Source organism: Lithobates pipiens, unplaced genomic scaffold (assembly GCF_037356315.1).
Source record: "Lithobates pipiens isolate NorthernLeopardFrog02 unplaced genomic scaffold, aLitPip1_a1.2 Scaffold_27, whole genome shotgun sequence".
In the NCBI taxonomy this organism is placed as follows: domain Eukaryota; kingdom Metazoa; phylum Chordata; class Amphibia; order Anura; family Ranidae; genus Lithobates; species Lithobates pipiens.
The window spans coordinates 64549024-64575063 of NW_027507788.1; the positions used below are offsets into that span (position 1 = coordinate 64549024).

The 26040-nt window shown below is 44.7% G+C and overlaps 1 protein-coding gene across 3 annotated transcripts in view; it reads left to right on the forward strand.

Annotated features, from left to right (window-relative positions):
• Positions 1–26040, forward strand: part of FLT3LG (fms related receptor tyrosine kinase 3 ligand) — a 601019-nt gene that overhangs the window by 26502 nt on the left and 548477 nt on the right. The gene's annotated exons all lie outside the window — the stretch shown is intronic.

Sequence of the window (26040 nt, forward strand, 5' to 3'; positions counted from 1 at the left end):
TAATTCTTAGGAATAACTCTCTTAAATCTGTCCAAACCAGAGTCTAGCAGACATCCCGGGTATGATAAAGTTTGAAAAATGAAATCATAAATTATAATATAATAAATAACTATAAATAATTGTACCAAATAATAATATAACAATAATAAAAATTATTCAATAATGTAATCAAATCAAAAACACAGAAATTTGCTCAGTTGCAGAATTGTCACTGTCATTACTTTTCAGTATTTGATGACGGATCTCCCCACAAATCACTATCGCTCAATTCTGCAAGTGATTACAATTTATTATCGCTGTTTTCTAGCTGGTCTAAAACCATTTTTGATGTAAAATGACAGTTTGGTTGCTATGGACAATCTCCAGTTTCCAGGCATAAAGAACAGTTTTTATTATATAAAACTACATGCAGGGCACTGGACAGACCACTAGGGACAAAGGGGATGTGAAATATTTACATACAGCAATGTAATCTGTAAGATTTCATTATACTGTATGTATACTGTCTGTTTCACTTTTTGAATTTGGCGCCGATCTCCGTCCCCGTGCGTCGCAACGCTCGCAGGGCACGGAGATCGGCTCCGTGATAGATCGAGCGAGGCACGGCTCGCTCGTACAGCGGGGAGACAACGCTGGATCCGAGGGAGAAGGTAAGTAAACCTCCTCCTGGATCCAGCGATGCAGTCCCAAGTCTGGCTCGGGGTTACCGCTAATGGTACAAAAATTCCACCCCGAGCCAGACTCGGGAATACCGTCAGGGGGGTTAAGCTACAGTGCGCAGCCAGGGCATTACTCATCTTTGCCACATTTTCATTAATTGGAGGTTGCTTTTATTTTTTGACTAACTGCAATCCTGATATGGCTTGCCATATACTACATTTCTCATATCTCCATTCAAGTGCAACATATACTAAAAAATGGAGGTCGACCGACATATCGGCCGATATTTGGCATTTTTTAATTAATCGGCATCGGCCGATTGTGCTGTTAAAAAAGGCCGATGATATATTCAGCGCTACTTGCAAATGACTTCAGTAATAGAAGTCAGTGCAAGTTGCCTGGAGACTTGATCCGCGTACACACGGGGCGGACTGTCTGGCCAACTTAGTCCGTCAGACAATCCGATGGACAGTCCGTCATACTTTCGAATGAACGGACTTGACCACACACACCACTTTATGAGCGGACTAATACGGCGTACTAAGTCCGCCATACTATCCGCCCTACTTTAGAAATGAACGGACTCGCCCACACACGCGGAGGAAAGTCCGCTCATTTCGAGCGCGTCTCCAGGTAGGCGGGGCCCACGAAGGAGACGTCGCTGACCCCGCCGCCTGGAATGGACTTAAAGGGGAACCCCAACGCCGAAAAAATCGGCGTGGGGTCCCCCCCCCCAAGTCCACAACAGACCCTTGTCCGAGCACGCTACCCGGCCGGACAGGAAAGGGGGGCGAGCGAGCGCCCCCCCTCCTGAGCCGTACCAGGCCGCGTGCCCTCAACATGGGGGGTGCCTTGGGGAAGGGGGGGCCGCGCGGCCCCCCCACCCCAAAGCACCTTGTCCCCATGTTGATGAGGACAAGGGCCTCTTCCCAACAACCCTGGCCGTTGGTTGTCGGGGTCTGCGGGCGGGGGGCTTATCGGAATCCGGGAGCCCCCTTTAATAAGGGGGCCCCCGGATACCGGCCCCCACCCTATGTGAATGAGTATGGGGTACAATGTACCCCTACCCATTCACCTGTAAAATAAAAGTACAAAAAAAAACACAATACACGAGATAAAATACTTTATTGCACAGCTCCGGGGGTCTTCCGTCTTCGGGGGTCTTCTCGCCAGACTCCTCCGCTATCTTCTTGTAGCTCTTTTGCTAGCGGAGGAGTCCGACTTTCTTCCTCGCCGCCGGCCTCTTCTCCCGACTTCGGGGGTCTTGTCCCCCTCTTCGGTTCTTCTGCCGGGCCACCGCGCCTTCTTATAGCTCTTTTACAGTCCGCTCATTTCAAAAGTACGGCGGACTGGCACACACACGGGCGGATTGTCCGCCGAAATGCGAGTCCGACGGACAGTATTACGGAAATTCCGAAAGACTGCACGCTGAAAAAGTCCGCTGAAGCCCACACACGAGTGGACTGTCCGCTGAAATGTGTTTCGGCGGACTAAGTAGGCCAGACAGTCCGCCCGTGTGTACGCGGCTTTGAGTGAAGCGACTTGTCTCCTCTCTGGGCAGTCTGCCAAGAAAAGATCAAAAAGATACAATGTTTACACTTGAATGAATGAACTCAACTCAGTGTGTAGAGTTCTCAGTTTAACCATTTAAAGACTAAATCTTTTTTGACACTTGATGCTTACAAATAAAAATCCAGTATTTTCTGCTAGAAATTCACTTAGAACCCCCAAAACTTATATATATATTTTTTAGCAGAGATCCTAGGGAATAAAATAGCGGTTGTTGCAATATTTTATGTCACACGGTATTTGCGCAGCGGTCTTTCAAACTCAATTTTTTGGGGAAAAAATACACAGATTTAAAAAAAAAAAACAGTAAAGTTAGCCCATTTTTTTTCATCCAAAAGTTTTGATTACCTGTTTTTGTGCAATATATATATATATATATATATATATATATATATATATATATATATATAAAACACCTTTGCTTTGGGTAACCTCCGCCCGTTGGCCAAGCAAACAAAAGCGCTAGCACTAAATGGTGCGCTTCCTAACTGGGAGCTGTGGAATTTAAGCAGCTGTGTTAAAAGGCTTTAAATAAATAAAACCACTGAAAACATCAAACCAACAATCTACGAGGTAAATGAATAAATCAATTCACCCATAGAAAAAACAACGCATATTACTCTATAGAAGAAAAATTGTTCTGGTGCAAACTCTTATTCTACGGAAAACATATATATACTCCAAAAATTGATCATACAAAATTGTTATTGTCCATAATAACTATCCGTATGTCCAGTTTATGCTAAATGCTCAAGATAGTTTCAGTAAGAAAAAAACTGAAACAAAGTTATCTATTACAGTCCATAGGGAGCATAGGAAGCAAAACTGAAACAAAGTTTTCTGTCACAGATCATAGGGGGTATACAATGCAATCCTTCCTTAACGTGATTAGACTTCCAGCAATGCAGTGCAATGTTCCCAAATTTGCTGGGGGGTAATCCCAAGCATGAAGCGACCCCCTTTAGTTTTATTCTTACCAGATCTGCCAGGTTACACGAGCTTTCAGATATCACTCCTCATCGGCTGGATCTCATCCGCTTCATGAGCACCAGGTAATTCGAGATCAGATCTGCCTGGTTACACGAGCTTTCAGATATCACGCCTCATCGGCTGGATCTCATCCGCTTCATGAAGCGGATGAGATCCAGCCGATGAGGAGTGATATCTGAAAGCTCGTGTAACCAGGCAGATCTGGTAAGAATAAAACTAAAGGGGGTCGCTTCATGCTTGGGATTACCCCCCAGCAAATTTGGGAACATTGCACTGCATTGCTGGAAGTCTAATCACGTTAAGGAAGGATTGCATTGTATACCCCTATGATCTGTGACAGAAAACTTTGTTTCAGTTTTGCTTCCTATACTCCCTATGGACTGTAATAGATAACTTTGTTTCAGTTTTTTTCTTACTGAAACTATCTTGAGCATTTAGCATAAACTGGACATACGGATAGTTATTATGGACAATAACAATTTTGTATGATCAATTTTTGGAGTATATACATATGTTTTCCGTAGAATAAGGCCCCTTTCACACCGACGTCCCATTCAGGCCCGCCTGTCAGTTTTTTAGGCGGACCTGAACGGGTGCTCCATAGAGGTCTATGGAGCGTCGGATGTCAGCGGTGACATGTCCGCTGACATCCGACCCGCTCCGATCCGAAAAAGTGTAACGGAGGAAAAAGCTATTTTTCCATCCGTCTGCGGATCGGATCGGGTGACGACGGGCACTGCGGTCCGTCGTCATCCAATCTCCCATAGGGGAGAGCGGCGCTGTGACAGATCCGTCCCTGCGCAGTGTGCAGAGACGGAGCTGTCATCTCCCTGCTCAGCGGGGATCGGCGGAGTGATCCCCGCTGAGCAAACGGACATCCACGGGGCGGATCAGAACTGATCCGCCCCGTGTGAAAGGACCCTTAGAGTTTGCACCAGAACAATTTTTCTTCTATAGAGTAATATGCGCTGTTTTTTCTATGGGTGAATTGATTTATTCATTTACCTCGTAGATTGTTGGTTTGATATATATATATATATATATATATATATATATATATATATATATATAAAAAACATACATTTCATTCTAAATTATACATACAAGTGAACTCTTTGGATGTTTGTTTTGTTTAATAAATGTAAGACATTTTCTGTATCACTTAAGGCTGCTTTCACACTGGAGCGAGCAGGCGTTGACGGTAAAACGCTGCCAGTTTTAGTGGCGCTTTACCGTCATTTTAGCGGGGCACTTATAATCCAGCTAGCGGCCCAGGAAGGGGTTAAATGTGCCCGTGAAGCGCCACTGCCAAATCGCATTGCAGGTGCTTCGGCTGCGGTGCTCATTCATTTCAATGGGCAGGAGTGGTGGAGGAGCGGTATACACCACTCGAAAGATGCTGCTTGCAGGACTTTTTTTTTAACGTCCTGCCAGCGCATCTCCTCAGTGTGAAAGCACTCGGGGCTTCCACACAGACTGCAGGGGAGCTGTTTTGCAGGCACTTTACAGGCACTATTTTAAAGCGCCTGAAAAACGCCCCAGGGGGAAAGGTGTCTAACTGTTAGATTTTATGAGATGAAGGGGAAAAAATAAATAAATAATCGGCCTAACATATCGGCCCAAAAAAAAAAATCGGCATCATATATCGGCCATTGGCCGTGGCGATTTCTAAATATCGGTATCGGCATCAGCCAGAGAAAAACCCATATCGGTCGACCTCTACTACAAAATATACTACATTTCTACATATCTCCATTCAAGTACTAAATTTCTCATATCTCCATTCAAGTGCAACCCTCCTTGGCGTCTCCTATGCTATCCCCAACCCCTTTTTTTAACATGATGCAACACTCCACCTCCACTAAAGGGTTCATATCTACTGTAGATGCTATGCAATGCTGATGGAGGAATATTTCGATTTCCCAATATTGTAATGGAAAAATGTGAGAAAGATGTAGGTGAAATATCATTGGAGATCACTGGACTGAGGCCTTGGAATCTGTTCGTAGATGCTCTTTGAATGTAACCCAAAGTTAAATATATTTACTACTGCTGGTGCATCACAATCCGTCCTGATCCATTGTGTGCAAGGTGTGGTAGAGACAATGGGGACCTCATAAATATTTTGTGGAGATGCCCAAAACTACATAGGTACTGGACTAGTATAGAATGTACCATTAGCATTACCTTTCATCTGGCCATATCCCTTGACCCTAAACCGTGTTTACTGGGCATTCTGGATGATGTCATACAAGATGCACTGTATAGGTTAGAAGGTGGCATCCAGGGCCTTAGTCCAAGCTTGTAAGTTTATTTTGCAGCATTGGATTTCACAGTCCACCCCAATGTAACATTATGATATGAGTGCTTGTTTTATCAGCATAGGGGTAGCCCATCCCGGTGTAATAAGATTTGAGGATGCAAGCTAGTTATTCCAGGCCTGGCTCCAATGGACTTAGTCCTGGATATGTGGCCTACCCTCAGTCCTCTTAATGGCCCTTCCTGGCTTCTTTGGCCAGTCTCCAGGTCTAGGACCCACAGTCTCATCAGTTGTAACAGTCTTATCCACCTTCTCCATGCTCTTGAACCCCGGAACAGTCTTACCAGAACCGCTGGGTGACCTTGCACGCCTAGAGACACCAAAGTGGGGCATAGATGGGTTTACAAAATCCTCAGTGGCAGTGTACCTTTCCACTAGGTCCACCAACTGGGTTGCAGTTTTGGGGTCCCCCTGTCCGACCCACTTCCTCAGGGCAGTAGTGAGTGCACGCAGGTACCAGTACATTACCACACGCTCCACAATCTGAGGGCCTGTCAAGGTCTCTGGCTGCAGCCACTTCCTGGTGAGGTGGACCAGGTCAAACATTTGTGAACGGGGTGGCTTGTTGCTGGAGTAGGACCACTGATGCACACGCTGGGCCCGAACTGCTATGGTGACACCCAAGGGTGGGAGTATTTCTGTCTTTAGAGTCTCATAGTCCTGGGCCTTATCTGGTTCTAGATCAAAATAGGCCCTTTGGGGTTCTCCTGTTAGAAATGGGGCCAACAGACCCGTCACCCCCTTCTTTAATTCCTCTGCGAACCGCCGGTTCATTTCCTGTTGGGCCACTTGTTGTGCTGCAGCGACCTCTGCGACTTGGCGGTTGGTTTCTCGCTGGCTGCATTAGCCTGTAGCAGGGCCTTTATCATTTCCTCCATCTTCAGAAATTGCCCGCATTTTTCCACCACATGTGGGAGAATTAGCTTGTGGGGAATCGCCTTTTCTGAAGGACAGTCAGCAAACAGGTACTTTCTTAAAAATCTGGCGGATGCCAGGTTTATTTGTTGGAGGTTTGCAAAATAAAACAAACAGTAAAGTAAATCCTTGCCATCTGGCGCTAACTAAACAAATAATCTCCTCTCTATACAGTGCAGGGCTGGTTCCCATCACCCACAAAACTGGTGGAAAAAACAAACCTTTCTTATTCTAACAGCCAGAGCTCCTCTCACTCAGGTTCCTTTCTGAGTCTCAAAACTAGAGCCCTGCTGTGCTCTCTTGCTAGATATTTAAAGTCCAGCTGACCATGGACTCCAGTGGACCCAAACATCAGGACTGGAACCCAGCCTGCCACATCGGCTATATATATATATATATATATATATATATATATATATATACACACACATACATACATACACATCAGGACTCTAACTTGGCCAGGGTCCATGTAGAGAGAGAAGGCGGATAAGACACTCAGATACCTCCCCATTGACAGCCTAGCCAAAATGATACTTCAGGCTGGGAGACTGAGGAGAAGACATGCTCCTGGATCTCTCTGAACCAAAAAGATCCACAGAAAAATGGGCTCCCATACTTATCTGGTGCATTTAGCAACCCAAGTAATGAGACTCCATCCTGCAGGAGAGCATGAACCTGCAATGGTCGCACCATATGATGGTGAGGTTGGGCTGGACTGTGATCCTGCAGGGATGAGGACAGGAAAAAGAATACCTGAGGGGGGAGTAACTCTTTTTTTATAGAGTTACGTGGTCCTGTGGGTTGATCGAGGGCGAGCCATCAACCATTGGTATGCTGCCATGGAGGCACCAGGAAATGATGCTACATTTAGCAATTGTATTTTAGGGGCCCTGCTCATAGGAGCTTACAATCTAAAAATTGACAAAACCTTAGAGTGGACATAGCTTGACTTTCAGTGTATAACGGCCAACACATCACATTTTTATCTGCAAGATTATAGAAACATACTTAAAGTCATTATTCTTACAAAGCATTCCAACATAATTAAAAAAAATACCCACCACCAGTCCACAATCCATCCATACATACATACATACATACATTGAATGAATGAATGAAATACTTGTATAGCGCACAATGCAAACTGAATTGCCTCTAGGCGCTGTTGATGACATTGATGACCATGTTCTGACGGAAGCTACATTTCTGTGTACACCATTAAGCAATGAGATCATAAAGAGTAGAAGGTCAGAAAATGCTTCCAAACGATGTTTGCATGGTCAGACAGGAACAATACACACACAAGATTGACAGTATGGCCACATAAAGCCACTTTTGATTGAAAGAATGCACAAGCTTTTCAGCAAATATCCCTAGTTTGTCAATCTGCACAATATCTTTCATTCCCCCCCACAAATCACAGCAAAAAAACCTGACCTTCTCAGGCTAAACAAGCCCCCCAACTGCAGCATTTTATATAAGAGAGGTTGTATTGTTAGCACACTGACGCACGCACACTAGAAGTACACACCCACCAGTAACTTTCAATCTGTCTCTGCATGTATGTTTAAAGTGATTGCACCTAATGAGCAGGAACACATAATACTTTCTTACATTACAGCCTATTTCGACAAGAGCCAAATAAAATGGTAGCACGTCATTGGATTGTAGTGAGAAACCCACACAGGGAGAACATAAAGACTTCAACACAAGCATGTTGGGGAATTGAACCAGCAATCCCAGTGCTGATAGATAGACCTGCTACCCACTTAGCCAGCAGGCAGACTCACACATGTTTATTGCATTTCTGTAGTGTGAACCAGCCCTAAGTCCATAGGCATGCTCAGTGTCACAAGCAATAAACTATATTGGCCTAAGTATTGGGACGCCTGCCTGTCCAGGCCAGTCAAGTACCTCCACCCCAAACTCGTTCATCCATGTCTTTAGGGACCTTGATTTGTGCACTGGTCCAACTCATTTGGTGGAGGGGGGATTATAGTGTGGGGTTGTTTTTCAGGGGTTGGGCTTTGCCCCTTAGTTCCAGTGAAGGGAACTCTTAAGGCATCAGCATACCAAGATATTTTGGACAATTTCATGCTTCCAACTTTGTGGGGACAGTTTGGGGAAAGCCCCTTCCTGTTCCAACATGACTGCACACCAGTGCACAAAGCAAGGTCCATAAAGACATGGATGAGCAAGTTTTGGGTGGAGAAATTTGACTGGCCTGCACAGAGTCCTGACTTCACCCTTTGGCTGAATTACAGCAGAGACTGCGAGCCAGGCCTTCTCATCCAACATCAGTGCCTGGCCTCACAAATGCACTTCTGGAAGAATGATCAATCATTCCCATAGACCAGTGATGGTGGACCTTGGCACCCCAGATGTTTTGGAACTACATTTTCCATGATGATCATGCTCTCTAGAGTGTAGTGGAACATCATGGGAAATGTAGTTTCAAAACATCTGGGGTGCCAAGGTTCGCCATCACTGCCATAGACACACTAAACCTTGTGGACAGCCTTCCCAGAAGCTCTTCTAGCTGCAAAGGGTGGGCCAAATCAAATTGTAACCCTATGGACTAATGCTGGCCATACATTATATAATTTTCTTCTATATATTTCCTTTAGATTTACCAAAACCATATAATATGAGGTCAAATCTAAACACTTTCAATTTGTGTGCAATCAAACAGGCCCTTGTGCTACGCAGTTGAAGGTAAATCTAAAGGAAATTGAATAGGAAAATTGTATGGTGTATGGCCAGCTTAAGACTGGGCTGCCATTAAAGGTCACATGTGTGTAAAGGCAGGTATCCCAATGCTTTTGGCTAAATTGTGTATCTGGCAAGATATACAATGGTGGTGGAATCCTACATTTAGACCTAGTTATAGGACCTGGGAGATGAGACAATGTCTCTCCATGAAGCAGCATGTTTGGAATTTGAACCCAGACGCTCAGTTCTAACCTCCAAGCCACAGAGCTGCCACATGTGGTAACCTCCTACACATAAATACACAAAAATACTGCATTTCTTTGGCCAGGTGATGGAATTAAATTACTCAAAGAGTTATTCTTCTTGATTTATTCTGTGATATTTGGTGTTTTTTTTGTAGGTGAGAGTAGAATATTACCCTCACATTTTGGGGTATTACATTTTGATTTCTGATGTTGATACATATATCACATTTTTTGGGGCTCAAATTATGATTATTTGGAAATAATAAAAAGCACAAAAAATTGTGATTCATTTAAAATTTGCATCAGAAATGGTATTGTGTGTGCTTTGTAAAGACACCTGTGTGAATTTTGGGTAAAGATTGTTGTGAGATGGAGAGTAACAACTGAAAGTGACAGAGAAAAATATATTTACCAAAACATCAAAACATTCCATATTCTAGCATTCTTAAAAACAAAATATTTTATGTAGTAGCAACAATGTTGGAAATTTATTTCAGAGAAAGATACATTTCATCTCAACATTAAAAGCTTTTTTTTTTTTGTGAAAGTTACAATTGTTCCATTAGAATCAATGGTTAAAGTGGTTGTAAACCCTTACAACACACTTTGACCTACAGGTAAGCCTAGATTAAGGCTTACCTGTAGGTCCAAGAAATATCTCCTAAACCTACACGGTTTAGAAGATATTTGCCGAAAGACAGGCACCGCTGTCTACGACGCATGCGCTGTAGACAGCGGCGCGCAGGCGCACTGAGCGCGGCACCCGTTAACGGTGATATGCCGCGCGTGGTGGCTTCCGTGCGCATGCGCGGGAATGACGTCATCGTGGCTTCGCCAAATGACAGCGGCGGAGCAGCGAGACCCACCGAGAAGATGGATGCGCCGGACTACAGGGGACAGCGGTGACATCGCTAGATCCTGTGTCAGGTAAGTGACACATAATGGACTACTATGCGATACATAGTAGTCCATTATGCTTTACCTTTGCAGGGAATGAAAGAGGAAGTAAACTCATCAGGCTTTACTTTCTCTTTAAAACATGCATTGGGTCTATCATAGAGCAGATTTTCACTTCCAAAAAATTCTCTCTAACCACTTCTGCACAGCGCACGCCGATGTACATCAGCATAATGTCACGGACAGGCAAATGGGTGTACCTGTACTTCCCTTTAAATTTGCCACTGTGCCATTGCATGCGCGCCAGCCGGGACCTCTGTGAGTCAGGTCGCAGGTCCCACGGACTCGATTGCTGCGGATATACCCGCGATCGCCTCACAGAGAGGAAGAACATGGAGATGCTAATGTAAACAAGCATCTCCCCGTTCTGCCGAGTGACAGTGTCACTGATCTCTGCTTCCTGTCATCAGGAGCAGAGATCAGTGACATGTCACACACATCCACACCCCCCCCCCCCCCCCCACAGTTAGAAACATGCCCCAGGACACACTTAACCCTTACACTGCCCGTGTCATTTACACAGGAATCGGTGCATTTGTATAGAACTGATTGCTGTATAAATGACAACGGTCCCAAAAATATGTCAAAATGTCCGATGTGTCAGCCATAATGTCACAGTCATGATAAAAATCATGGATTGCCGCCATTACTAGTAAAAAATAAAAAAAAATGATATTAAAAAAATAAAACTATCCCCTATTTTGTAAATGCTACAACTTTTGCGCAAACCAATCAATAAACTCTTATTGCGATTTTTTTTTTACCAAAAATATGTAGAAGAATATGTATCGGCCTAAACTGAGGAAAAAAATGTTTTTTTTACACATTTTTGGGGGATATTTATTATAGCAAAATGTAAAAAATAATGCGTTTTTTTTCTTCAAAATTGCCGCTCTTTTTTTGTTCATAACGCAAAAAATAAAAACCGCAGGGGTGATCAAATACCACCAAAAGAAAGCTCTATTTTGGGATAAAAAGGATGTTAATTTTGTTTGGGAGCCATGTTGCGCGATCGTGCAATTGTCAGTTAAAGCGACGCAGTGCCAAATCACAAAAAGGGGTCTGGTCTTTGGCCAGCCAAATGGTCCGGGGCTTAAGTGGCTAATTAGCTCTCCTTTTGGTATTTACTATAGCACTGGGTAAAAAAGACACTGGAGCTCAAAAAAATTAGAGCTATTTGCAGGTCTGAGCATGCTCAGTTGTATTGGCACTTGGTTGTCCAAAATGGGGAATTTTTCACTTCTCAGACTTTTTAAGATATTTCAGTGTAGAAATCACTTTTTCACACAGTTTAAAAGCAGATTATCTTTAAATAATATACTGCATACTTCAGTACCATTTAGGCAATTATATCATGCTCTAAATATTATTTCCATGTGCAATTCTCCAGGTTTTAGCAGAGTAAGGGTTTGGGCGCAATTTAGTTTTAGGGAGCTATAGTAAATTCGATTTTGGGAGTATTTTCTCACCAGCGCTATAGTGAATACCGTTTTAGCGTTAATTAGAGCAATTAGCGCAGCAGCGCTATAGTAAATGATCCCCTAAATCTCCTTTCCACCAGACGTAAAGAGGGCTCCCTTGTCCTCTGTAATGATCTTAAAGTGAATAACTCAACACCAAGTTCATTGTATGGACCTCTTATGTATTTATATATGTTGATCATATCCCCCTTAATCTCCTCTTCTCAAGGGAGAATAAGTTCAGATACCCCTTCCTCATAGCTGAGCTCCTCCATGCCTCTTATCAGTTTGGTTGCTCCTCTCTGCACTTTATCCAGGGCCCCAAATCCTTTTTATGAACTGGTCCCCAAAACTGAACTGCATATTCCAGATTAAATCTTACTAATCAACAATCAGCACAATAACCAACACATCAAGTCACACACCACACTCAATACTCTCCTCCTTCTGCTCAGTTACCACCAATGAAGTTGATAAACTCCTCCCTATGGCCCACCTCACTACCTGTCCCCTGACAGTTACTGCGACCACCTTCCCACTCTATCCTAAACTCCCTAACCCACATCTTCAAACTCTCCCTCTCCTCCGGCACCTTTCCTTCCCTGCTCAGCACTGGTGACCCCCATACTTAAAAAAACCCTCACTAAACCCCACCTATTTGAATAATTTAAGACCCATCTCCCTGCTCCAATTTGCCTCCAAGCTCATCGAACGCCTTGTCCATGACCTCACGGACAACAACCACCTCGACCCCCTACAGTCCAGATTCCTTCCACAACGTTCTACTGAAACTGCCCTACCAAAACTCACCAATGACTTACTAACTGCTAAAACCAATGGCCATTACTCCATACTCATACTCTTAGACCTCTCTGCTGCCTTCGACACAGTTGACCATCTGCTCCTCCTCAGCAAACTACACTCCCTTGGCCTTTGTGATGCCTCTTCCTCTCTCTGTTGGGGTACCCTAAGGCTCTGTCCTTGGGCCCCTCCTATTCTCCTGCTATACCTCTTCCCTGGGCCAGTTGTTAACCTCCCATGGCTTCCAATATCACCTCTATGCTGATGACATCCAGATCTATCTCTTCACTCCTCAACTCACCCCCTCAATTACCTCATGGATCTTAAACTTACTGAATGACCTCTTGGTATGGGTGTCACACCACTTTCTCAATCTTACTTAATCTTTCTAAAACTGAGCTTGTAATATTTCCTCCTTCCCGCCCCCCATGACTTTACCATTAAGATCAACAGCACAACCAATGGTCCCTCCACAGGGTGCTGGGTGTAATCCTTGACTCTGACCTCTCCTTCAGCCCCCACATCCAATCACTGGCTAAATCATGCCACCTTAAGCTCTGCAACGTCTCCAGAATTCGACCCTTCCTGACTAATGACACCACAAAGCATATTCACTTCTTGATTATTTCCCGCCTCGACTACTGCAACTCTCTCCTTAATGGCCTACCCTATGCAGGCTATTATGAATGCTGCTGCTAGACTAATACACCTCACTAACCAATCCGTGACTGCTATTCCTCTCTGCCAATCCCTTCTCTGGCTTCCCTACTCAACCGAATAAAATTGAAAATACTAACCACAATATACAAGGTCATCCGCAACATCGCCCCCAGCTACATCACCAACCTCATCTGCAAATATCACCCAAATCGTCCCCTCCGCTCCTCCCAGGACCTCCTGCTCTCTAGCTCCCTTGTTACCTCCTCTCATGCTCGTCTTCAGGACTTCTCCAGAGCCTCTCCCATCTTCTGGAATTCCCTATCCTTTAGGAGATCCCTGAAAACTCACTTATCCAGGGAAGCCTATCCCACACCCACCTAACAACCCCATCAAATCATTCCCCGCATCAATTACCTTTTGTACGACCACCCCCTCCCTTTAGAATGTAAGCTCTACGAGCAGGGCCCACATGTATTGTACTGTAATTGTGCTGTCCCTGCTCTACATTGTGAAGCACTGCGTAAACTGTCGGTGCTATATAAATCATTAATAATAATAATGATGGCAAAATTATATATCTCTGCAGTGCATGCTTCTCTTAATACAAGAAGGATTTTGCTTGCTTTGAAAACTGCAGCTTGGCATTGCATGCTTTTAAAAATAATTCAATCAGTGCAACTATATATATATATATATATATATATATATATTACAGTATCTCACAAAAGTGAGTACACCCCTCACATTTTCGTAAATATTATATATATAATATATCATTTTCATGTGACAACACTGAAGAAATTACACTTTGCTACAATGTAAAGTAGTGATTGTACAGCTTGTATAACAATGTAAATTTGCTGTCCCCTCAACACACAGCCATGAAGGTCTAAACCACTGGCAACAAAAGTGAATACTCCCCTAGGTGAAAATGTCCAAATTGGGCCCAATTAGCTATTTTCCCTCCCCAGTGTCATGTGACTCATTAGTGTTACAAGGTCTCAGGTGTGAATGGGGAGCAGATGTGTTAAATTTTCTTGTTATTGCTCTCACTCTCTCATACTGGTCACTGGAAGTTCAACATGGCTTCTTATGGCAAAACTCTCTGAGGATCTGAAAAAAAAATTATTGCTCTACATAAAGATGGCCTAGGCTATACGAAGATTGCCAAGACCCTGAAACTGAGCTGCAGCATGGTGGCCAAGACCATATAGCAGTTTAACAGCAGAGGTTCCACTCAGAACATGCCCCGCCATGGTCGACCAGATGAGTGCTCACGCTCAGCGTCATATCCAGAGGTTGTCTATGGGAAATGGACATATGAGTTCTGCAAAAATTGCTGCAGAGGTTGAAGGGGTTTGGGGTCAGGCTGTCAGTGCATTCACCAAACACTGCATCAAATTGGTCTGAATGGCTGTCATCCCAGAAGAAAGCCTCTTCTAAAGATGATGCACAAGAAAGCCCGCAAACAGTTTGCTAAAGACAAGCAAACTAAGTACATGGATTACTGGAACCATGTCCTATGGTCTGATGAGACCAAGATAAACTTATTTGGTTCAGATGGTGTGAAGCGTGTGTGGCGGCACTGGGGAGCTACATAGTCTGGGGCTGCATAAGTGCTGCCGGCACTGGGGAGCTACAGTTCATTGAGGGAACCATGAATGCCAACATGTAGTGTGACATACTGAAGCAGAGCGTGAGCCCCTCCCTTGATAATGATAATGACCCCAAACCCATCTCCAAGACGACCACTGCCTTGCTGAAGAAGCTGAGGGTAAAGGTGATGGACTGGCTAAGCATGTTTCCAAACCTAAACCCTATTGAGCATCTGTAAGGAATCCTCAAACAGAAGGTGGAGGAGCGCAAGGTCTGTAAAATCCACTAGCTTTGTGATGTTATTATGGAGGAGTAGAAGAGGACTCCAGTGGGAACCTGTGAAGCTCTGGTGAACTCAATGCCGAAGAGGGTTAAGGCAGTGCTGGAAAATAATGGTGGCCACACAAAATATTGACATTTGTGCACAATTTGGACATTCTCACTCACTCTTGTTGCCAGTAGTTTAGACATTAATGGCTGTGTTGAGTTATTTTGAAGAGACAGAAAATTTACACTGTTATGCAAGCTGTACACTCACTACTTTACATTGTAGAAAAGTGTAATTTTGTCTGTGTTGTCACATGAAAAGATATAATAAAATATTTACAAAAATGTGAGGGGTCTACTCACTTTTGTGAGATACTGTATACTGTATGTTTGTCAGGTAGAATTGTTTATAATATTTTTTTTTTATTATATATTTTGGCTTCAGGTGAGGAAAACAATACACGCACATTGTTTTTCTAACTAGTTCTGCAAATAGGCTTGTTTACAGACTTCCATCAGAATGAGAAAAACAGGATGTCTCAGGTTGAAAACGTGGGTGACTATGACCTTAACCACTTAAGGACCGAGCCTCTTTCTGAGATTTGGTGTTTACAAGTAGGGATGAGCTTGGTGTTCGAGTTGAACGCATGTTCGACTCGAACACCGGCTGTTCGCCCATTCGGTGAATTCTGAACGTTATGGGCCGTTCGTGCCAAATTCGTGTGGCGCTTACGGCCCACAATGCACTTCGCCATCGCAGTGCTTTGCTGGCTCATGATTGGCCAAGCATGCACTGTGACCCCCGCATTCTTGGCCAATCACAGCGCCGGCAGTGAGGAGAGCCATAATTGGCCACAGGCATCCTATAATAATAATAGCTCAAGGGGTTCAGTACACGCCCCACACTATATAAGGCCGCCAGCGCGGTGGCCTTGTGTAGTGTGTTCCGACACCTGTAGCTACCCTTTATTGTTGGTGTTCTCTAATACAGGCATCTGCAGGAGTTAAATTGGGTGTTGTGTGCCTCCAGCACAGTATACACCTGTAGCTACCCTTTATTGCTGGTGTTGTCTAATGCAGGTATTGCAGGAGATAAAGTGGGTGTTGTGTGCCTCCAGCACAGTATACACCTGAATCTACCCTTTATTGATGGTGTTCTCTAATACAGGCATCTGCAGCAGTTAAAGTGGGTGTTGTGTGTCTCCAGCACAGTATACACCTGTATCTACCCTTTATTGCTGGTGTTCTCTAATACAGGCATCTGCAGCAGATAAAGTGGGTGTTGTGTGCCTCCAGCACAGTATACACCTGTAGCTACCCTTTATTGCTGGTGTTCTCTAATACAGGCATCTACAGGAGTTAAAATGGGTGTTGTGTGCCTCCAGCACAGCATACACCCGTAGCTACCCTTTATTGCTGGTGTTCTCTAATACAGGCATCTGCAGGAGTTAAAGTGGGTGTTGTGTGCCTCCAGCACAGCATACACCCGTAGCTACCCTTTATTGCTGGTGTTCTCTAATACAGGCATCTGCAGGAGTTAAAGTGGGTGTTGTATGCCTCCAGCACAAATATACACCTTTGCTTTGGGTAACCTCCGCCCGTTGGCCAAGCAAACAAAAAGCGCTAGCACTAAATGGTGTGCTTCCTGACTGGGAGCTGTGGAATTTAAGCAGCTGTATTAAAAGGCATTAAATAAATAAAACCTCTGAAAACGTCAAACAAACATCTACAAGATAAATGAATAAATCAATTCACCCATAGAAACAACAGCGCATATTAATCTATAGAAGAAAAATTGTTCTGGTGCAAACTCTAATTCTACGGAAAACATATATATACTCCAAAATTTAGTCATACAAAATTGTTATTGTCCATAATGACTATCCATATGTCCAGATTATGCTAAATAATCAAGATGGTTTCAGTGAAAAAGGAACTGAAACAAAGTTATCTATTCCAGTCCATAGAAAGCATAAGAGACAAAGCTGAAACAAAGTTTTCTGTCACAGATCATAAGGGGTATACAATGCAATCCTTCCTTAATGTGATTAAACTTCCAGCAGTGAAATAAAGTGATCCCAAATTTGCTGGGGGGTAATCCCAAGCGCGAGGCGACCCCCTTTAGTTATATTCTTACCAGATCTGCCTGGTTACATGAGCTTTCAGATATCACTCCTCATCAGCTGGATCTCATCCGCTTCATGAGTGCCGGGTAATTCAAGATCTCGGAAAAAAGCAATTGCGGAAAACACACATAGCGTAATACTGTCTCGTAAAAACACAATTTATTTAAATGTAAAATATTGCACTCACAAAAAACAATCCTTTAAAAACATTGGTTCACTCCACGTGCATAGTTCTTTATAATAGTCTGGTACAGGGAAAAATATTAGCATCAGCCGCTACTGGTTATCACCATATAATAGCTCACGGTTTTAGCTGTGCGTCTTTTCCTCCCTCCTGTCAGTTCCTCTATGCTGCTAACGTGTACTACTACCACCCTGACGCGTTTCGTCGTATTGACATCATCTGAGGGACCCTCAGATGATGTCAATACGACGAAACGCGTCAGGGGGTGGTAGTACACGTTAGCAGCATAGAGGAACTGACAGGAGGGAGGAAAAGACGCACAGCTAAAACCGTGAGCTATTATATGGTGATAACCAGTAGCGGCTGATGCTAATATTTCTCCCTGTACCAGACTATTATAAAGAACTATGCACGTGGAGTGAACCAATGTTTTTAAAGGATTGTTTTTTGTGAGTGCAATATTTTACATTTAAATAAATTGTGTTTTTACGAGACAGTATTACGCTATGTGTGTTTTCCGCAATTGCTTTTTTCCGAGATCTTGAATTACCCGGCACTCATGAAGCGGATGAGATCCAGCTGATGAGGAGTGATATCTGAAAGCTCATGTAACCAGGCAGATCTGGTAAGAATATAACTAAAGGGGGTCGCCTCGCGCTTGGGATTACCCCCCAGCAAATTTGGGATCACTTTATTTCACTGCTGGAAGTTTAATCACATTAAGGAAGGATTGCATTGTATACCCCTTATGATCTGTGACAGAAAACTTTGTTTCAGCTTTGTCTCTTATGCTTTCTATGGACTGGAATAGATAACTTTGTTTCAGTTCCTTTTTCACTGAAACCATCTTGATTATTTAGCATAATCTGGACATATGGATAGTCATTATGGACAATAACAATTTTGTATGACTACATTTTGGAGTATATATATGTTTTCCGTAGAATTAGAGTTTGCACCAGAACAATTTTTCTTCTATAGATTAATATGCGCTGTTGTTTCTATGGGTGAATTGATTTATTCATTTATCTTGTAGATGTTTGTTTGATGCCTCCAGCACAGCATACACCTGTAGCTACCCTTTATTGCTGGTGTTCTCTAATACAGGCATCTGCAGGAGTTAAAGTGGGTGTTGTGTGTCTCCAGCACAGTATACACCCGTATCTACCCTTTATTGCTGGTGTTCTCTAATACAGGCATCTGCAGGAGTAAAAGTGGGTGTTGTGTGCCTGCAGCACAGTATACACCTGTATCTACCCTTTATTGCTGGTGTTCTCTAATACAGGCATCTGCAGGAGTTAAAGTGCTACCCAATTGCTGGTTTTCCCATCTCCCTGCATGCCATTACTATGTCTGGAAGGCCAACAAGGAGAGGCAGACAGTCACAAGCAAATAAAAGGGCAAGCGGGCTCTGTGTCTAGGGACAACAGTGCTGGTTGTGGACGCGGTGCATTGTCATCAGCACGTGGCCATGGGACACGCTTGTCCTTATTTTCGGCAGCTGGACGTGTTGAGCCGCATCATGCCGAAGACTTGGTAGAGTGTATGACCAAGCCCTCCTCATCCTCCCTCACCCAGGCTCAGGGTTCTAGCAAAGCAGCTGCCAACATGTCCTCTTGTCTCAATGTCATCAGTCACTCCTTCCCTAGACCCACCATGTCCTCCTGAGGAGTCACCCAAACTGTTTGAGCACAGTGTTGGCTACATGCTCCAGGAGGATGCCCAGCGTTTTGAAGGCTCTGATGATGATACCCAGCTAGAGGAAGGCAGTAGCATGAGCGCAGAGAGAGGGGATGCTCAAGAAGGACAGCAGTCATGTTTCACCAGCTGCAGCATACTGCCAGGTTTGCTCCAGTGATGAAGAGGGAGGGGATGATGAGGTCACTGACTCCACGTGGGTGCCTGATAGGAGAGAGGAGGAGGAGGCACATCTCCAATGAGGCAGGATGCCCTCCAGGAACCAGGTTAGGGGCAGCACACCGATTGAATCACACCACAGATCTCCGCCTGTGCAGGGTGCTGCCTCTGCGCATTATTCCAAAAGTTCTTTGGTGTGGGCCTTTTTTGAGATGAGTGAATCAGATTGCACCGCTGCTATTTGTAACATATGTCTCAATCGTATCTTGCGTGGCCAAAACATCAGCCGCTTGGGCACCACTTGCTTGACCAGACATATGTTGACCTGCCATGCAGCTCATTGGCAAGCGTACCTTAAAGACCCACACCAAAGAACCAGCGGACCTCTCCTTGCTCCTCATCAGCTGGGATCTCCAACCCCACTAGACCTTCAGTTCTCTCTGAAACCTGCACTGAGAGGAATGAAGGTGTAGAATTATGTGAGTCTCAGCCAAGTACTTGTGGGCACTCTGCTAGCAGTACACTGACGTTCGATTGTAGCAGGCAAATTTTCCTGCACCAGCTGCTGGACCGTCGAAAGAAGTTTACTTCCTGCCGTCCACATGCCCAGCGGTTGAATGCTAGCTTGGCTAAATTGCTAGCACTTCAACTGCTGCCTTTTCAGTTGGTAGACTCCGGCTCTCTACCGGCATGTGGAAGGCAATGTCCATGCCTCGCTGGACAGGGTGGTCAGTGGTAAGGTGCATATTACCGCTGACTCATGGTCCAGCAGGCATGGACAGGGACATACCTATCTTTCACTGCCCATTGTGTCACTCTTCTGGCAGCTGGGAAGGATGCAGGACAAGGTGCAGTAGTGTTGGAGGTTGTTCCGCCACCTCACCTCCAAAATGCTACTACTGGTTGTGACAAACCCCCTCCTCTTCTTCTTCCTCCATGGCCACTTCCAGTGCTTTGTCCTCGGAACGAGCGGTGCTCTGTAGACGTTCAAGGGGCTACGCAAGTATGCAGGCAAAAAGATGCCATGCCGTGCTTGCTCTGGTTTGTTTGGGGGACAGGAGCCACACTGGGGCAAATATTTTGTCAGCTCTGCAGGGGCAGGCCGAGAGGTGGTTGACGCCATGCCAGCTTAAGCCAGGAATGGTGGTTTGCGACAATGGCACCAACCTCCTCTCCACCCTCCAACAGGGACAACTGACCCATGTGCTCTGTGTGGCTGACATCCTTAACCTGGTGGTGCAGCGGTTCTTGGGCAGGTACCTGGGCTTACGGGATGTCCTGAGGCAGGCCAGGAAAGTCTGTGTGCATTTCCGCCGATCATTTAATGCCAGTGCTCGGTTGGCTGAGCTCCAAAAGAAGTTGAACCTGCCCAAGAACCGCCTTAGATGTGACATGCCCACCAGGTAGAACTCAATGTTGGCCATGCTGCAGCGGCTGCACACACAGCAGAGGGCCATCAATGAGTACCTGTGCGGCACCAGGACAGGGCCAGGGGAGCTCGTTTTTTTTCACTACATCAGTGGGGCATGATCAGGGATGCATGCACTGTCCTGTCACCATTTGAGGCGGCCATGAGGATGGTGAGCAGGGACAGTGCATGCATCAGTGACACTGTACCTCTTGTCCACCTGTTGGAGCATACGCTGCGTGGAATAATGGACAGGGCACTTGAGGCAGAACAGAGGCAGGAAGAGGAGGACTTCCTTGCCTCTCAAGGCCCCCTTTATCCAGATAGTGTTCTCCTGGTCCTGGACAACGCGAGGCTTCGGTCAGTAACAGAAGGAGCGGTGGAGAAGGTGGCCGTCTGACCGATGCGTTCAGACAATTTTTTAGTCCGCAGCCCCAAGGTATGATCGGATGGATCACTGGCCAGAGCTTGCACAGTATGCAATTGAGCTACTGGCCTGTCCTGCATCCAGCGTTCTTTCGGAACGCACCTTCAGTGTTGCTTTGTAACCGATCACAGGGTGTGCCTGTCCACCGACTCGGTTGATCGACTGACTTTCATAAAGATGAATCAGTCTTGGATCACCACCAGCTACCAAGCACCTGAAGCTGATATAACTGAATAATTTTTTTTGAAATGTCACATCCCTTCAAGACTGCCTAAGCTGATGCTGAGTGACTGTCCTGTTATGTTGACTGACTATCCTCTTCCTCCTCAATGATCCTGCTGATAGCTTGGAAGAACATTTTTGGTTCTGAGTGACGTGACCAGCCCAATTTTTCAGCCCCTGTTTAACACGGGTGTGTAATTACAATTTTTGATGCAATGCTTTGCAGCAGGGCTTATTCCTGCCCTCCAACTAGAGTATATGGGAGAGGTTGCAGTGTCGTGATACCAGCACTAGTGCCTAAGGCCCAATGTTTCAGCCCCTATTTAAGAGGGGCATGCAATTACAATTTTTGATGCAATGCTTTGCAGCAGGGCTCATTCCTGCACTCCAACTAGAGTATCTAGTAGAGGCTGCAGTGTCATGGCACCAGCAAATAGTGCCTAAGGCTCAATTTTTCAGCCCCTGTTTAACAGGTGCATGTAATTACAATTCGTGATATAATCGTTCACAGCAGGGCGTTCCAGCGCCCACCAAGAGTCACTTTGAGGGCTTACAGTGTTGTGGCAACACCAACACCTTAGGCCCCCATTTCTACAGAGCATATAGAGCAGGCCCCTACTTTCAAACATCCAACTTACAAACGTCTCCTACTTGCAAACGGAAGGAGACAACAGGAAGTGAGATGAAAAAAGATGGATGGCCAAAAAAATTATACAGGGGTGATAACCATTCCATATGTTTTCCAAAAAGCTTAAAAACATATTTTTTTAATGGAGCTACACTTTAAAAATGTACCAGTTCAAAATTACAAACAGATTCTACTTAACACAACAAACCTACACAGTCCCTGTCTTGTTTGCACCGCCTGTATACTGCTGTTCTAAGCATATAGGGCCTGGGGGCCCCACGCCTTTCCTTTTCTTAATTTGGGTACGGGGTTCCCCTTAACCTCCCTGGCGGTATGATTCTGTCAGGAATTCTTTTCCAAAAGCGGTACAATTCTTTTGCATGAAAATTTGGTGTTATGTATCATAGGCCTGTAATTCTTAGTAATTACTTACTAAAACCTGACCAAACAAGGCTCTAGTAGACATCCCAGATGTGATAAAGTTAGAAACACAAAATCATGAATTATAATCTTATAAATAATATAATTTTATTCAATAATGTAATGTGAAATAATGAAATTTGTCAAACAAAGAAAATTCAATAAACATCCTGAGTGTGATACACTTTGAAGCAGGGTACAGCACACAGTCCAACATCACAATCCGGACAATAGAACCGACTTTCTTTTCGGACTTTTTTCCCACTGCTATCTCTCTTTGAGCAGCAAACCACGCACATCCTGGTAGGTGCTGCCTTTTTTGCGGTTGGTGGTATGTAGTCCACAAAGTGACGACCTGTTAGGCGTTCTGGGTTGACAACGTCAACAGCATGTCATCCAGGTCTGATCCCAGATCCTGATGGTGTCTGGTGTTGGAGGAAAATCTGCTCAGCCACCTTCCAGGTAAAATCAGCATGAATAAGAGGCTTGCGACTCTGTGCTCTATATAGGACATATGCGTTCCAAAGGCATTGCTCCAGAAGATGCCGGAAAATCTTTTTATAATATTTTTTTGCTGCTTGCGCATAGCCGGATAAAATGTCATTGCCTGATCGGCTCTGTCCACGCCTCCCATAGTGCAATTATAGTCTATGACGACTTGCGGCTTCAGCACATCTTTCCCACGTTTGGTGTGGACCATGGCAGTGGTGGTATTGTGCACGGTACTCATGAGACACACGTCCTTCTTATCTTGCCATCGCATTGCCATCATCTTACCCTTCTGCCAGGCAACCATTTCTCTGGTTTTTAGATTTTTCCGGGAGAACAGAGATGGCATGTCACGTCAATTGGGCCTAACCGTACCATACGCATCGGTCTTGTTTTTTAGCAAAACATCAAAAAGTTCCGGAGACGTATAAAAATTGTCCATGGTGACACAATATCCCTGGTTCAGCAATGGCTCCAGCAGTGTGAGGACTGATGATGTGGCCATCCCATAGCCGCTGTACCTGGGGTTGAACTTCGTGCCTTTACCGGTGTAAATGACCGAATTCCATATGTACCCGGTGGATGACTCGCAGAGCATGTAGGACTTTATGCCAAATCTCGCTCTTTTGGACGCAATAAATTGTATCCAGCTCAGGCGTTCCTTGTAGGCCATCAAGCTTCGCTGGAAGTTGCTCACAATAATTTGCGATACCTCCCAGATTTTTTTGAGTTTGGGTGCAGGATGCGTGGCCTCATCAAACTCCTCATTGTTCGTGAAATGGAAATATTTCATGATGAGGGAAAAACGGTATTCGGACATCACGGTGCCAAAAAAGGAGTGGCCAGTAATTTATTGGTGGTCCAGTACCATTTTTGGAGCGGTTTCCCCACCACTCCCTGAAGAATGATGAGTCCCAGGAACTGCCAGATGTCCTCTTTGGTCACAGGTTCCCACTTTCTGCTTCGGGAAAACCTGGCATGCAACGTAGCGGATTGCTGTACCTGGTAGCGATTTGTCTCTGTGACAATTTTTTCAATTACATCCTCAGTGAGAAATAATTGCAGGTATGCCAGAGGATTGTCACGTTCGACATCTACCTTCATCCCAGGTGATCCAGTGAAAGGGAATCTTGGCGGCGCTACCTGGTCTGTATCGCAGTCGATAGGGCTCCAATTGCGCACATCGCTGAGGTCAGGTGCAGGATCATCACCGCTGTCACTTGTCAGATCCGTGTCAGTGTCAGACGACAAATCTCCCCACGACTCGCTATCGCTAATTTCTGCGAGCAACTCCGTGTTGCTATCGCTGTCACTCAGCTGGTCCAATGGCGATTTTGTAGCGAATTGGCGCTTTTTTGATGCCATGTCAGATTTTATTTTATTGGAGGCAAGGGGCACTGTATGGTTTATCAGTCAGATAGAGATGATACAGTGTAATCCTCTCAGATTACAATGTATCACCTCTATTTATGTGTTTGTGTGTTTGTAACTTTTTGAATTTCCCGCCCAGTTCCGCTCCCGTGCGCCGCTGCTGCTCGCAGAGAACGGAACCAGGAAGTCAGGATGGCGTGACCTCGCCGGCGATCGCGTCGGCGATCACAGGGGAGGACACGGAGGACAGCGGAGAACATCGCTGGAGCGCAGGGAGAAGGTAAGATCTCCGCTCTGCAATGTTACGCCGAGCGTGACTCGGGGTTACCGATAATACAGGAAAAAAACAAACCCGTGTCACGCTCGGGGATACCGCTAGGGAGGTTAATATCCGTACAAGACCCAAAGGGGCTGGTAATGGGCAGGGGGGTTACCCATGCCATTTTTCTCAATGATTTTCATCCGTATTGCTGGAACCAGATATTACATTTAAACCGCAAGCAGTTTTAAATTACTTTTTTTCTGTTAAATATCATTTTGTGTAGGGACTGTTCTAAACACAGCAAACATGTGCCACTTCACAGGCATACTATAGACACCCCCCAGGCATGATATTTAAATATTTAAAGGAATATTTCACTTTTTTTTTCACTTTAATCGTCATTAAAATCAGTGCTCTTGACGGCTGTTTAAAAAAAATTTTTGCCATTGACCCATGTCCCCTGGGGCAATAGCCGGGTCCCCAAACCCTTTTTAGGACAATATCTTGCATATTAGCCATTAAAATTAGCACTTTTTATTTTGAAGGTTCGAGTCCCATAGACTTCAATGGGGTTCTAAATTTCGCACTAATTTTCGATCCGTTCCAAAGTTCTGGTACGAACCGGGGGGGTGTTCGGCTCATCCCTATTTACAAGTTGAAAACAGTTTTTCTTGCTATAAAATTATTTAGAACCCCCAGACTAATACGGCTATAATCACATCAAGTTAGAACCCCCAAAAATTATATATTTTTTCTAACGCCCTAGACAATAAAATGGTGGCTGTTGCAATACTGCCACACCCTGCTTGCGCAGCGGTTTTACAAGAACACTTTTTTGGGAAAAATACACTTTTTTTAAATAAAAAAATGAGACATCTGTAAAGTTAGCTAAAAAAAAAATTATATTGTGAAAGATAATGTTATGCCGAGTAAATTGATACCCAACATGTCACGCTTCAAAATTGTGCCCGCTCGTGGAATGCCGACAAACTTTTACCCTTAAAAATCTCCATAGGCGAGGTTTAAAAAATTCTATAGGTTTTACGTTACAGAGAAGGTCTAGGGCTAGAATTATTGCTCTTGCTCTACCGATCGCAGCGATACCTCACATGTGTGGTTTGGACACTGTTTTCATTTGCGGGTGCTGCTCACGTGTGCGTTCACTTCTGCACGAGAGCTCGGCGGGAAGGGGATGTGTTTACATTTTTTTTTTCTTATTTATTTTACTTTTAGGCCCCTTTCACACTAACGTCCCGTTCAGGCCCGCCTGTCAGTTTTTCAGGCGGACCTGAACGGGTGCTCCATAGAGCTCTATGGAGCGTCGGATGTCAGCGGTGACATGTCCGCTGACATCCGACCCGCTCCGATCCGAAAAAGTGTGACGGAGGAAAAAGCTATTTTTCCATCCGTCTGCGGATCGGATCGGATGACGACGGGCACTGCGGTCCGTCGTCATCCGATCTCCCATAGGGGAGAGCGGCGCTGTGACAG